At 45.0% G+C, this 14,620-nt stretch overlaps 1 protein-coding gene across 4 annotated transcripts in view; it reads right to left on the reverse strand.

Moving 5' to 3' along the window:
• Positions 1-14,620, reverse strand: part of LOC139276000 (glutamate receptor ionotropic, kainate 1) — a 519,919-nt gene that overhangs the window by 32,270 nt on the left and 473,029 nt on the right. The window lies entirely within an intron of this gene.

A 14,620-nucleotide genomic window follows, 5' to 3' on the forward strand; every position in this document is an offset into this window, starting at 1 on the left:
GTTTACTGAAGTGTCCCATTGTGATTGGAGGAGAGGCTTGGAAACAAGGGAGGGTAGGATTGGTAGTGTAAGATTGGTAATGTAGGGCTTTGTTTGAGTAAGAGAGATATGAAGAAGAACTTACCTTGGTTGATCTGGTAAGGTCATTACATTTTTTTCCAACATGGCAGCCAGGTCCTGGGAATGATGCTGGTGGCATTGACTTGCTCAGTCACCTCTCTCCATACCTGCTTGTTATGTCCCGAATAAAGTAATGTAATTGAGTACTGTAGACATGAATAAGTGTGACCTTAGTGTCTTTATTCTGACTCCAGAATGCTGGCACAGCATGGGAGGCCTGCTTATATACAGTGCTCCCATGGGATACTGGGATCCCTTGGGACTCTAAAAGATACACCCTCTGGTGGCGGTACAATGCTGGTTACATAGGGTTGCATACATAATATCATTTCATTCCAAAGTCAATAGTACACTTATTTACAGGGTGAGACGATCTGTGGCTTTTCGCTCCCTAGTCGATCGTCTCGGTACAAATGCAGGTGCAGGTGAGTTGGGGGTTGGTTCTTCGCTTTGCTGTTGCGCAGCTGGCCTTGCTGGGCTGCTGGGGATGATGAGTTCAGCTTCGTGGTCAACCATTATGTCGGTTGCCACTTAATGTGTGTGTTGGAGGGTCGAAGTTGGTGGTGTCCTCTTTGGATTGCTCGTGGCTGTCTGTGAATCGCAGTTTCGTTTGGCCCAAATGCTTTCTGCAAGTTAGTCCATTTGCGAGATTGACCTGAAACACCCTACTCCCTTCTTTGGCTATGACAGTGCCAGCAAGCCATTTGGGACCATGTCCATAGTTGAGTACAAATACAGGGTCATTGACTTCAATATTGTGTGACAAATTTGCGCGATCATGGTACATGCTTTGTTGATGCCGCCTGCCCTCGACGTGATCATGGAGATCAGGGTGGACGAGAGAGAGTCCTGTTTTGAGCGACCTTTTCATGAACAGCTCGGCTGGGGGAACCCCATTGAGCGAATGGGGTCTGGTGCGGTAGCTGAGCAGGATTCGGAACAGGCGGGTCTGCAGGGAGCCTTCCGACATGCGTTTCAAGCTTTGCTTGATGGTTTAGACTGCCCGTTCTGCCTGGTCGTTGGAGGCGGGCTTGAACAGGGCAGATGTGACGTGCTTGATCCTATTGCGGGTCATGAATTTCTTGAATTCAGCACTGGTGAAACATGGCCCATTGTCGCTGACAAGGACATCAGGCAGGCCGTGCGTGGCAAACATGGCTCGTAGGTTTTTGATGGTGGCAGTGGATGTGCTTACAGATATTATTACACACTCAATCCACTTTGAATAAGCATCCACAACAACCCATAACGTTTTGCCTAGAAATGGGCCAGCGAAGTTAACATGGATCCTAGGCCACGGTTTGGAGGGCCATGACCACAAATTTAGCAGTGCCTCCCTGGGTGTATTGCTCAGTTGAGAGCAAGTGTTGCATTGGCGAACGCAAGACTCCAAATCTGAGTCGATGCCGGGCCACCACACATGGGATCTGGCTATAGCTTTCATCATTACTATGCCTGGGTGGGTACTGTGTAGGTCGCATATGAACGTTTCCCTACCTTTCTTGGGCAAAACCATGCGATAACCCCACAAAAGACAGTCCGCCTGTATGGACATTTCGTCTTTACGCCGCTGGAACGGCTTGATCTCTTCATGCATCTCCGCTGGGATGCTGGACCAGCTCCCATGGAGGTCACAGTTTTTTACAAGGGACAGTAAAGGATTCTGGCTGGTCCAGGTCCTGATCTGGCGGGCCGTAACGGGTGACTTTTCATTTTCAAATGCATCCATCACCAAGAGCAAGTCTGCAGGCTGTGCCATTTCCACTCCAGTGGTGGGCAATGGTAGCCGATTGAGGGCATCAGCGCAGTTCTATGTGCCTGGCCTGTGACGAATTACATAGTTGTATGCAGACAGCGTGAGCGCCCATCTTTGGATGTGAGCAGAGGCATTGATATTGATACCTTTGCTCTCTGAGAATAGCGATATGAGCGGCTTATGGTCAGTTTCTAACTCGAACGTAAGCCCAAACAGATACTGATGCATTTTTTTTACCCTGTAAACGCATGCCAAAGTTTCTTTTTCATTCATGCTGTAGGCCCTTTTGGCCTTGGACAAGCTCCTGGACGCATAAGCGACCGGTTGCAATGTTCCCGATTCGTTTGCTTGTTGTAACACACACCCGAGCCCGTACGAAGACGCATCGCAAGCTAGCACTAAATGTTTACAAGGATCATACAGGACAAGCAGTTTGTTGGAACATAGCAGATTTCGGGCTTTCTCAAAAGCTGACTCTTGTGATTTCCCCCATACCCAGTCATCTCCCTTGCATAGCAACACGTGTAAAAGTTCTAGCAAGGTGCTTAACCTGGGTAGGAAATTAGCAAAATAATTGAGGAGTCCCAGGAACGACCGCAGCTCCATCACATTCTGTGGTCTCGGTGCGTTCTTGATAGCCTCCATCTTGGCGCCGGTGGGTCTAATGCCATCTGCCGCGATTCTTCTCCCTAAGAACTCGACCTCTGGCGCCAAGGAATACACACTTCAAGCGTTTCAACCTGAGTCCCACACAATCTATCCGACTTAGAACCTCTTCCAGGTTCTGCAAATATTCGATGGTGTCCCGACCTGTGACCAGTATGTCGTTCTGAAAAACCATGGTGCGCAGAACTGACTTTAGCAGACTCTGCATGTTCCTTTGAAAAATAGCCGCGGCCGACTGAATCCCAAACGGGCATCTATTGTCCAATTCCATGGATACTGGAATTCCATTCAGTTCAACTTTTAACATGATCAGTGGACATTTCGTGGTGAAAGTGTGTACCCTGTACATTCTGCCTCTTCGGTTTGAGTCTCTAGTTCAGTTTGATCTGCCATGGATCGGTCTTCCTCTGCAACGTGGTGGTTTGCAGGGTTTGCAGCTCATCTGCACATTCGCTGGAGGTGTCCCATTGTTCCACAGCCTTTACACGCATAGTGTTTGAAGCGGCATTGATGGGCTCGATGATCATCTCCGCAGCGCCAACAAGGTGTTAATTGCCTCTCATTAATGCTTGATGGCGGACTCTGAGTCATCTGAGGTCGTGCAGCTGCAGGCGTGTAGGTTCTGCCATATGCATTGCTGCCTGAAAACGATGTTACTTTGTGTACAGTACTTGCCGAAACATCTTTATGCTGCAAAATATTTTTGGTGTTATTGCTGGTGGACATAAATGCCTCGGCTATCATTATGGCTTTGCTCAGGTTCAGTGTTCCAACAGTCAATAGTTTGCGAAGATAACCTCATGGCCAATGCCAAGCACAAAAAAGTGCGTGTTGATGCAGGTGAGGCCTTTCGAAGATTCCACCAGCTCCTGCATCATGTAGGCTGAGGTCAGATCGAACTTGGTGAACGTCTTTCCTCCTGCCAGCGTCGCAAGTAGGTCATCTGCCTTGGGTAGCAGGTACTGGTCCTGCAGCGAAAAACGGTTAATCGTTACTTTATAGTGCCCTTGAGAACCGGAACAATCGGACTGGCCCACTCGTTGAACTCTACCGGCGCGATGACGCCCTCTTGGTGCAGCCTGTCTAGCTCGATCTCCACTTTCTCTCGCATCATGTATGGCACTGCTCATGCCTTGTGGTGGATGGGTCGTGTACCGGGAATCAAGTGGATCTGCACCTTCGCCCCCGAGAAACTTCCGATGCCTGGCTCAAACAACGACGGAAACTAGCTTAGAACCTGGGCACATGAGGCATCATCGATGGACGAAAGCGTTTTTTTCTCAGCCAACTTCTGCCAAACAGCATGGGGCCATCTCCTGGTATTATCCATAGTGGTAGTTCGTGCACTGTTCCATCATAGGAGACTTTTACTGCTGCGCTGCCAATTACAGGAATCAGCTTTTTAGCTCTCAGCTTGTGTGAATGGGGCTCAGCTTGGGCCTGTGTGCCTTGTCGAAGGCCTTTTTGCTCATGATTGTCTGACTCGCACCCGTGTCCAATTCCATGGATACTGGAATTCCATTCAGTTCAACTTTTAACATGATCAGTGGACATTTCGTGGTGAAAGTGTGTACCCCGTACACTTCTGCCTCTTCGGTTTGAGTCTCTAGTTCAGTTTGATCTGCCATGGATCGGTCTTCCTCTGCAACGTGGTGGTTTGCAGGGTTTGCAGCTCATCTGCACATTCGCTGGAGGTTCCCATTGCTCCACAGCCTTTACACGCATAGTGTTTGAAGCGGCATTGATGGGCTCGATGATCATCTCCGCAGCGCCAACAAGGTGTTAATTGCCTCTCATTAATGCTTGATGGCAGACTCTGAGTCATCTGAGGTCGTGCAGCTGCAGGCGTGTACGTTCTGCCATATGCATTGCTGCCTGAAAACGACGTTACTTTGTGTACAGTACTTGCCGAAACATCTTTATGCTGCAAAATATTTTTGGTGTTATTGCTGGTGGACATAAATGCCTCGGCTATCATTATGGCTTTGCTCAGGTTCAGTGTTCCAACAGTCAATAGTTTGCGAAGGTAACCTCATGGCCAATGCCAAGCACAAAAAAGTCTCTTAGCATTTGCTCCAGGAATCCATCAAATTCGCAATGTCCTGCAAGGCGCCTTAATTTGGTGACATAGCTCGCCACTTCCTGGCCTTCAGACCGTTGACATGTGTAAAATCGATACCTTGCCATCAGAACGCTCTCCTTCAGATTTAGGTGCTCACGGACCAGCTTACACAGTTCTTCATACGATTTGGTTTTAGGTTTCACCGAAGCAAGAAGATTCTTCATGAGGCCATAGGTTGTTGCCCCGCAGACGGTGAGGAGGATCACCCTTCGTTTGGCAGCGTTTACACTCCCTCCCAGCTCGTTGGCCACGAAGTATTGGTTGAATCGCTCCACGAAGGCCTCCCAATCGTCCCCTTCTGAGAATTTCTCCAGGATACCAACAGTTCTCTGCATTTTCGCTTGATGGTTCATTATCTCGTTGCCAGTTGTTATGTCCCGAATAAAGTAACATGATTGAGTACTGTAGACGTGAGTAAGTGTGACCTTTGTCTCTTTATTCTAACTCCAGAGTGCTGGTACAGCATGGGAGGGATCCCTTGGGACTCCAACAGATACCTCCAACATTCTGGTGGCAGTAGAATGCTGGTTACAATGTGTTGCATACATAACACTGCTAACCTATTTGGCACGGCATCCCCTTCCTGTCCCTGAACTGGTCAATAAGCACCACCAGGGCAGTATCCAAGAATCGGGATGACCTGACCATAGACATTGTGCCTGTTGCTCCAGAAATGTACTTCCCACAAGCCAGCAATGAAAAATCCATTTCCCCTTTAAGAGATGCAGGCCCGCTCGATAAAAACTTAATGCATTCATCTGAAATTCCTTTCTCCAATATTTCAGTGGAGACTTTAATCCATATTAAATAAACCAGATACCACCTGCACTAAAGGAGAGAGAGAGGAACTTCAGACAAATATCAGAGTTTCTCACTGCGTAATTTCAGGGTTTGAGTCTTCATCCCATGGTACTAGCTGAAATTTTAACAGTAAGTATTTGCATGTTATTCAATATATCAGACTATCAAATATAGCTTAAATACAAATAATGACCCAAGGTTGGATTAGATAGTGTTTAGGTCACTGCATGGTGAATATTCATTATTCATTTCTGCAAAGTCATACATTGTAAAATCAAAATAATGAGTACAACATGTTGCCTAAAGAAATAAAAACAGAAAATGCTGGAAAAACTCAGCAGGTCAGGCTGTTTCTCTCTCCAGATGCTGCCTTTTCCAGCATTTTTTGTTTTTATTTCAGATTCCTGCATCCACAGTATTTTGCTTTTGTATGTTGCCTAAAGGCATTGGCTTAGAATTGACTGAACAATCTTATTGTATGAATGCTTAATGTGTTAATATCAAATTCATCTGTAATATTTTAGTGGAGATGCTAACTCAAAATACATGGCATAATACTACCATTAAAGTGGCAGGAGAGGAATTTGATACCAGTATATTAACTAATTGCATGATAACATCACTCACTTTATTTCCGGCTATTACGTTTAACTCCTTTGGGGCTCCGTTGGTAAATTTATTGCCTAGTGTAGAAGCCTCGGGGTCAATGCTTGTCCTGGTCCAGGATAGTTGACATTGGCCAGGGAAGTGATCATTAGTGCTACAATTGGCCTCAATGCTTTGGGGCAATTAAAGGTAAAAAAAAATTCAGCCCAGGCTTCTACCTGCTATTCATTTTTTGCTGGAAACTCGCAGTGGATCCACTGAGGACAGAGTTAGGCTCGGCTATGATGAACACTCTGCTGACATTCATTTTCAAGGCACGTGCTTGAAGAATACTTCATCAAGATACTGGGGAAGCCAGCATCTGTGGAAATACATTTTAGCATGTTACAGTGCCCTCAAGAAAGGAGAGAAGGTTGGAAGTTAGAAAACTGCTCAATTTTTTTTTTGCTTTTATATAAATATATATGAAACAGGGAAAGCAAAAAATAGCATTCACCTGAGAACACAGATAATGGGCTGGATTTTTGGATTTTTGCGTTTTCGCCCATTTGCGGTGGAGCCAAAAATTTAGCGCCGGATTAACATTAGTGCCAGAGCAAGGAACTTTCACCAAATGAAAACTCACAAGGAGCATTAGCGTTAACTCCAGCGCTGAAAAAATCAGCCATTCTGTGCATGTGCAATTTTTTTTTTGCCCCACGCTTCTGGTCTGGTTTCCAGTCGCAAACACTAATGCAGGGCATAGCCACATGCATGCGCAGTACAACCGGGGCTGAATCAGCCATTTTACATTTCGATTTTGATCATGGAGGACGACGATTCCAGACATCCATGAGACTAATAAAGCTCTAGTGGGGGCTATGGAAAGAAGATGGCAGGTGTTGCATCTTCGGGGTGGTTCTAGACCACTGCCATCCATATTTAAAAGGATTCAGAGGGAAATCGCTGAGGAGGTCTCTGCCTCAGGCACTGTGGTCAGGACTGGCACACAATGCTGAAAGAAGTTTAATGATCTGACAAGGGTCGTCAGAGTGAGTACAATTTTAATTCATGCACTCCTTCATTACTTCAATTATAAATCTGACACACTCTTTGTTCTCATGTTGTTGGTGCCTCTCAGCACTCTGTGGGTTGCCTCCTAAAATACATGACACATCGGCAGACTTAGTTCGGCACACTATTTGTCATGAATGATTATTACACATTATTAAGATTGCTTTCTGAGATCTCATGTGTGTCCCCACTGTGATGTCCTCCTGGTGAACCACATGCAACTTCCAAGACATTAAACAGAGAACTCTATTACATTCAGACTGTATGGTATAAGTGCTTTGGTGGCTATCTGTGCCACAAGAGCAGATGGACCCTCTTGTTTAACCATTCGCATTTTCATCTTTGCAGGCCCAAGAAGTCTCATAATCACCGCGAGCAGGTGCGGACAGGCGGTGGTCCGCCTCAGACCCTGCCACTCACGGACATCGAGGACAGAGTGGCAGGCTCATCGGCGTCACAGGTCGGGCAGTTGCTACTGGGGCCGCTGACTCCCGCTCGGATACTGAGGGTAAGTGCTACACACTCCCTGGGATAGGTTGGGGCAATGTCCTGCAGTGTCTCTGGACTAGGGTTGGGGCAATGTCCTACACACTCCCTGGGTTGGGTTGGGGCAATGTCCTGCAGTGTCTCTGGACTAGGGTTGGGGCAATGTCCTACACACTTCCTGGGTTGGGTTGGAGCAATGTCCTGCAGTGTCTCTGAATTAGATATAATGGAGTAGCGGCAGTCCTTCAAATGAGCCTGTGCTATGCGACCTTCTTCATGTCACCCTGCCCCTTCCCCGAAGCTAACCACTCATCTGTTGTTTTCTATTTCCAGATGACCAGCCACAGGCACAGCATCCCTCAAGGGACCACTCCATGTCAGGCCATCTGGAGGTCATCTGGAGGAGGAGGAAGAGGAGGATACCGATGAGCCGACTCCTGCGCAGCATCAATCCACCCCTGTTCCACCACCGGCACTCAACTCCTCTGAGGACGACGTGACGTTCTCGGGGTTCAACGAAATAGAGGTTCCTGGAGCAGCAACACAGTGCTGGGGTTGAATCCCGCATGCTATCTCTCCAGAGGGTGAGTCGGCAAAGTCGGTCCGCTGGAACTGGACATGGTGGGAATGTTCATGGAGAGCATCCAGGTCAGCCGTCAGCTCCTTGATGTCTTGGGTAGGATTCCTGCTAGCATCGACAGACTCAAAGCGATGATTATGGAAATAGGGTCGCAGATTGTCGGTGCGAGCCGATACACCAGCGAGGCCATCAATGCCTACATGAGGCTGGTGGCCTCCAGCAGTGACAGTGGAGTCCCAGAGAGTGTGGCGTGAACCCTTGCGGAATATGGCGCATGCTTCAGCTTGGGCAGATGATTCAGCCCATGTCTGCCGCCATACTCTCTGCGTTCCCCACTGTCATAACCAAACCACTTGTGACTGGCGACGCCGATGAAGAGGCTAGCCAGTCAGAAGCCGGGCCTTCCACACCACGAGTTGTTCCAGTGCATCCCCAGATGGCGTCTCCATTGTCTCTGCCCCCAACACAGCAGCGCTCTGGCAGACTTACTGCACGCCACTTTGGATAGGAGCAGCAGGCAAGGGATGGTGATAAGGAGAAGGAGGGTAAAGGCGGTGCAAAAAAATAGTGGGGCAAGTTATGATGTTGCTGCATTATGTTGTTGATGCTGGATACATTGTATGTTTTACGTTACAGTATTACTATGTTACAGATTATGTTAAAGTATCACACTGCATTATGTTGCTTTGTTGATAACGTTGTTGACTTATCACACTGCTGGATGCGGCTCATTTTATTTCATTTTATTTAAGTCTCAGAATAAAGGTTACAAAGTTTACAATGTTACAATGTTTAATACATTTTTTTTGTTCACCTTAACCATTTCTGTGTAGTGTCTCATTTGCAGAATAAGAGAGGGAATAGTCAACATGGTGGGATCGAGCGGCCAGGCAACGCTCAAACGTGCCGTTCACTCTTCAAGCAAAGCATTCAGTTATGAGCTGCCGACGTAAGGCTTTTACAGCCTCAAAATCTCCACGATGCCCCCCCTGTGGTTGTGGTGGTGGTGGTGGCATGGGTTCCTCGCCAGGCTCCTCTTCCTCATCCTCCTCATTCTCCTCTTCCCCCTCTCCCCTGAGGTGGTCCTGCAATCCCCAGTGGCAATTCCTGTCCCCTCATGATGGCTAAGTTGTGTAGCGTGCAGCACACCACAATGAACTCAGCGATCTGCTGAGGGGAGTATTGCAGGCAGCCTCCAGAGTGGTCCAAGCATCGGAAGCGTTGCTTGAGCACTCCAATTGTCTGTTCGATGATGTTGCGTGTGGCTGCATGGCTCTCATTATAGCGATGCTCGGCTTCTGTTTGAGGGTTCCGGAGGGGGTTCATGAGCTGTAACTTTTGTCCCTGAGCCTTGTGATTGATGCTGGAACATGCGTGAGACACTGCTTTCATGCAAGATGAAAGCATCATAGATGCTGCCTGGATATTGGGCATTGACTGCCATGATGCTCTGAGTATGGTCGCAGACGATCTGTAAGTTCATGGAGTGGAATCCCTTTCGGTTTCAGAAAACTTCTGCATTCTGTAAAGATGCTCGCAGGGCAATGTGCGTACAGTCAAGGGCACCCTGAACCTTGGGGAAGCCAGAAAATAATCCAAAACCTACAGCCCTCTCATTTTGGGTCTCCCTGGTCATTGGGAAGTTTATGAAGTCCATTCTGCTTGCATATAGTGCATTGCTGAATGCAGCGATGTGTAGCATGCTGTGAGATGGAGCATATGTCCACTGCTGATGCCTGAAAGGAGCCGGAGGCATAGAAGGCAAGAGCCACAGTCACCTTCACCTCGACAGGCAGTGCAGTGCTGTTGCCTGGTAGGCTGCAGGTCTGCCTATATGAGCTGGCATATCTCTGTGAGTGGAAGCACAGCCTTCTAACACACTGTGTCTCAGAGCTGGAGGTAATAGCGATGTTCCCTGTAAATTCGTGGGGGGTAAGGCCTCTTCCCCATATGTCTGCAGCCTCTTCGATTACGTTGCAAATGATCAACAATAAGCCTTCTTCCAGCTTGAAGCCGCATGAATATAGCAGCCAAGATTACTGGCTGCCGACCGAGCTTGGCCCCCAACTTTTAAAATGTCCTTTAGAAAACAAACTAGAAACTTACATAAACTTCACAATCAAAAGTATGTAGTAACACAGTGTTCTTCTCCTAATCCTTTCAATCACTCACAACTGCGAATTTCTCATCCGCTTTCAACATGGCGCCGTTAGCGCCTGGTGCGCTCTGGGCCTGTCTATTTTTTTTGGACGCATTCCCGGGCAGCGCTAAATCGGGTGAAATGCGCGAAAGTTTCACCCGGGGTACTAGCACAGCGACGCACGATGATTTACGTCATCCAAATGATCAAAACAGTGGTGGGGCGGTAAGTTTTAGCGCCACCACGAAACTATTGGAGAGAGTTCCGCTCGGGCGTAAAATCTTGTGTACTTTGTTTCACGCCCCCCCAAAAAAATCATTTTTACACCCCGCCGAGGCACGAAATGGGGTGCAAAACAGCCGAAAATCCAGCCCATAGTTTTCATGCCTGAGGACAATAGTTTACTGATGTAATTTTTCTTACAAAATATCACTTTTCCACTGAGGTAGAAAATAGTTTATCTGCTCATGTTTGTAGCTGAATTCCTTTATTTGCCTGTGTTCTAGAACACCATGAAACCGTAAAGCAGAAGGAACGACAAAGGAAAGCTTGACAATGTTGCCTCAGGAGCTTAGCAACGATGAACTACATTTAAATAAACAAACGTCTAGAAAATTGGGCCAAATTTGTGATGCATTTGGGATGTGTTTAAACTAAGATCAAAGGTGAAATGGAAACTGTGCACTTCCAGCATGGAGCCTCTCCCTCCGCGGCACATATTGGGAAATTGTGAACACACGTCCCACAATATTCCTATCATTAAAATAAAAGAGCTAACAGACAGAAAATTTGGGGGAGTGCACCCATGATTTCCTGATGGGCCCAGCGGGTGAGGCACAGTGTTGGAAGTACACATTTGGGAAACTGGCTCTCTGGGATAAACATTTATGCTGGAAAAAAAATCAGTGATTGATTGATGGGGATCATGCAATATTGACACACTAAACCATTTTACACTAATAGAGAAGAGTGAACTGATACTTTACAGCTTTGAATGGAATGAGAATTGGTCTAACAGAGAGGCAGCTAAAACTGGAACACGGATTTAAAATGTTTAGAAGGGATAGTGGAAATAAATTGAGGGAGGATTTGAAAGTTATTTAAAAAGGATATTTAGCTTTGGCAGCTGGGAATAACGAAGCCATGAAGAAAAGGAAATTAATAACTAGGAACTTCTATAGGCCAAGAAATTGATATGGAATTATTTGCACAAATGAAGAAAAGGTCAGTAACAGAAAATAAAAGCAAGAAATGATTCATACCTTCCAAAAGAAAGTCTGCTTTGAAATTAATGGAGCAATATGTATTAACACAGCAGGTTATGATTAGGAATGAGGAGAAAAACTAGACTTAATCTGGTATTTAGCTGGCAGAGAAATTGGGGAATGCATAAGCATCAACAATCACAGCATTAGATTTGATGTGGTCTGAGATAGGTCTAGCAGTAATAAAACAAATATCCCAGATTTCAGGAAAGTTGATTTTACTGGCATGAAGGTCAAAATATGGAAGCTATATTTGGAAAACATGCCAAAGAGGGAAAGCAGCATGAAAAAGGAAATGTGTTTAAGTATTTAACGTTGGTTGCAACTATTCTCATACACCTCCTGATAGACGGCCAGAGCAGTGGCAATGGTGGAGATGTGGGAATAGGCTGGCCACTCCATTGACTCAGTTTCAAGAGGTGTGTGAACCCAGGCTGTGGGGTGAGCGGGCTGGAAGAGGAGAACATTGGATAGTGAGGAAAAGACTCCTTTAAACTAATTATTTTGTAAATATAATCTGTGGTGGAAAGAGAAAATGATAGAGGCAATGGAAAAAAATTCACAGAGCAGCAGCAAAGAAGGTCCAGGTTTTACAGGAGTGTTAACAAACAAAATTTGACATCCAGCCACTTAAGGACATATTAGGACAGGTGACCAAAAGCTCAGTCAAAGAGCTAGGTTTTAAGGAGTGTCTTAAAAAAGGAGAGAGCGGTAGAGAGGAGGTGAGATCTAAGGAGGGAACTCTGGAGCTCTGGGCCTAGGCAGCTGAAGGTACGGCCACCGATGGTGGAGCAATGAAAATTGGTGATGCGCAAGAGGCCAGAATTAGAGGAGCGCAGACATCTCGGAGGTGGTAGGGCTAGAGGGGGTTACAGAAATAGAGAGGGGTGAGGCCGTGGGGAGATTTAAAAACAAGGATAAGAATTTTAAAACTGAGGCATTGCCGGACCGGGAGCCAATGTAGGTCAGCCTGCACAGGGGTGAATGGGTGAACTGTTCCATCTTAGATAGAAGCAATTTCATTCATTATGTTGAGATCTCTTCACGATTTTAGCCCTTCATTGCAGCCCATTTGAAAGCTATGGACAAAATTTAAGATTCAGATGGAAAGTCAAGCCTTAATTCTTTTGGATCACATTTTACGTTCAGTTTTCAAAGGCCTGGAGTTGAAATTGCACTATGCAACATTCGTAACAAACTCCATAACACATTTATATTTAATTCCTGTCTCTCCTATCTAAAAAGGAAATTAAATTTTAATTGATAAAAAGTTAAAATAAATGAGTTAGTGATTTCATATGAGTATGTTAGCACGTTGATACTAATACAACTCAGTTTCAGCTCCCTGTTTTTTTTTTATTGCACAAGTCATTCCTTTTATAAGTAGCAATACATATTGCAAAAAATTGATGTGTAATTCTGCAATTAAACTCCATTATCACGCATAATTATGACTGAAATTTCAATTGCAGTGGCACAACGAACCTTCAGAAATTAATGCTTTTAATCTTTTATTTCATAATAAAAATAATATAAAATGAAGACTACACATAGATAGCTCTACCAAAAAAAAATTAATAGTTCTAAAAAAATCAGTGATTTGACCTAAAAAAAAATTAAGTTCTAATAATGTGGGTTTTTCTCCACGCAATACCAGAGGAGAAGGTTCAGTAAAATAATTCATAAGGTTGACAATTAAATATATATATTTAGAAACTAATTTTGATTCTGTTTTTTTCATTAATTAGTAAAATAAAAACGTTCTGCTTACTTGCAACTGCATTCAATTTTACTACAAACTTTAACCAATGTTTTCAATTAAAACAAAGTTACAATAAACATAACACAATTTTAAAATAAAATTCCAGACAAAAATAGAAAATGATGGACTATCAGCACCAACATTTTATCACATAGCATCACTAGCCAAAAACAGCAGAAACTGTTGATGAATAATAATCCAGTATTAATATGCTCTTATAATCAATAAGCCGAAAGCAATGTTCTCTTTTCCGCCTGGAGCGAAATACTGTAAAATATACTGTGAGGAGGAGATAAAACAAGTAACCCAATTCATGTATCGAATGTGGAATTGATGAGCTAAAAATGTCTCAAAAGATGTTGTGATCAAAATAGTGATGGCTCTCCACTCCTTCAGTTAACTGTGGAGAGTTTGGGAAAATTGTACTATTAGTGTGAACATTGAGCGCCCTTTATTGGAATACCCTGATCCTACCTACAATCATGTATGGCCAAGAGGCATGGACTCTGAAGAAAGACATTGAGTTTTGAGCTCAGTTTGATTCAATGAATCTCGGGAGAATTATGATTAATTAGGAAGTCAAGGTCAGAAATAAAACAGTGAAAGCAAAAGGTGGATAAAAGATGAGGGTCTGGAGTTTTTTGAGATTGATACACAAGCAATGACTGGAACATATGTTGCCAATGCCAGCTACTCAAGACTGGCATTAAAACAATGAATCCAGAGGAAGACTGAAGTGGCAACTTATCGTAATAATTATAGTGAACCATGAGGCTGGTGACTTTGACAGTGCAAGGAAGGCTTCTGCGATAGACGCAAGTTCATCATGATGGAGCTACATTCTATTGGGTTTTTTTTGCCTTATTTTTTTTTATTTATTCGTTCATGGGATGTGGGCGTCATTGGCAAGGCCAGCATTTATAGCCCTTGAGAAGGTGGTGGTGACCCACCTTATACAACTGAGTGGCTTATTATGCCTTTTCAGAGGGTAGTTAAGAGTCAACCATGTTGCTGTGGGTCTGAAGTCACATATAGACCAGACTGGGTAGGGACGGCAGACTTCCTTCCCTAAAGGAGGGAAATAGCTTCCGATGTTCATTCCCCCTGCCTATTATATTGTATCATTCCCAAAATTAGACTGCAGAAGGAGCATCTAATGCCTGACCTCCATCAACACTGCCCACAAATGGCCAGGTGTGTGTGTTTCCCTGTGAAATCTGTCCCAAATAAAGGCACTTGTGACCTGTACCTTTTAACCAGATG

Source organism: Pristiophorus japonicus, chromosome 11 (genome assembly GCF_044704955.1).
Source record: "Pristiophorus japonicus isolate sPriJap1 chromosome 11, sPriJap1.hap1, whole genome shotgun sequence".
Taxonomy (NCBI): Eukaryota; Metazoa; Chordata; class Chondrichthyes; family Pristiophoridae; genus Pristiophorus; species Pristiophorus japonicus.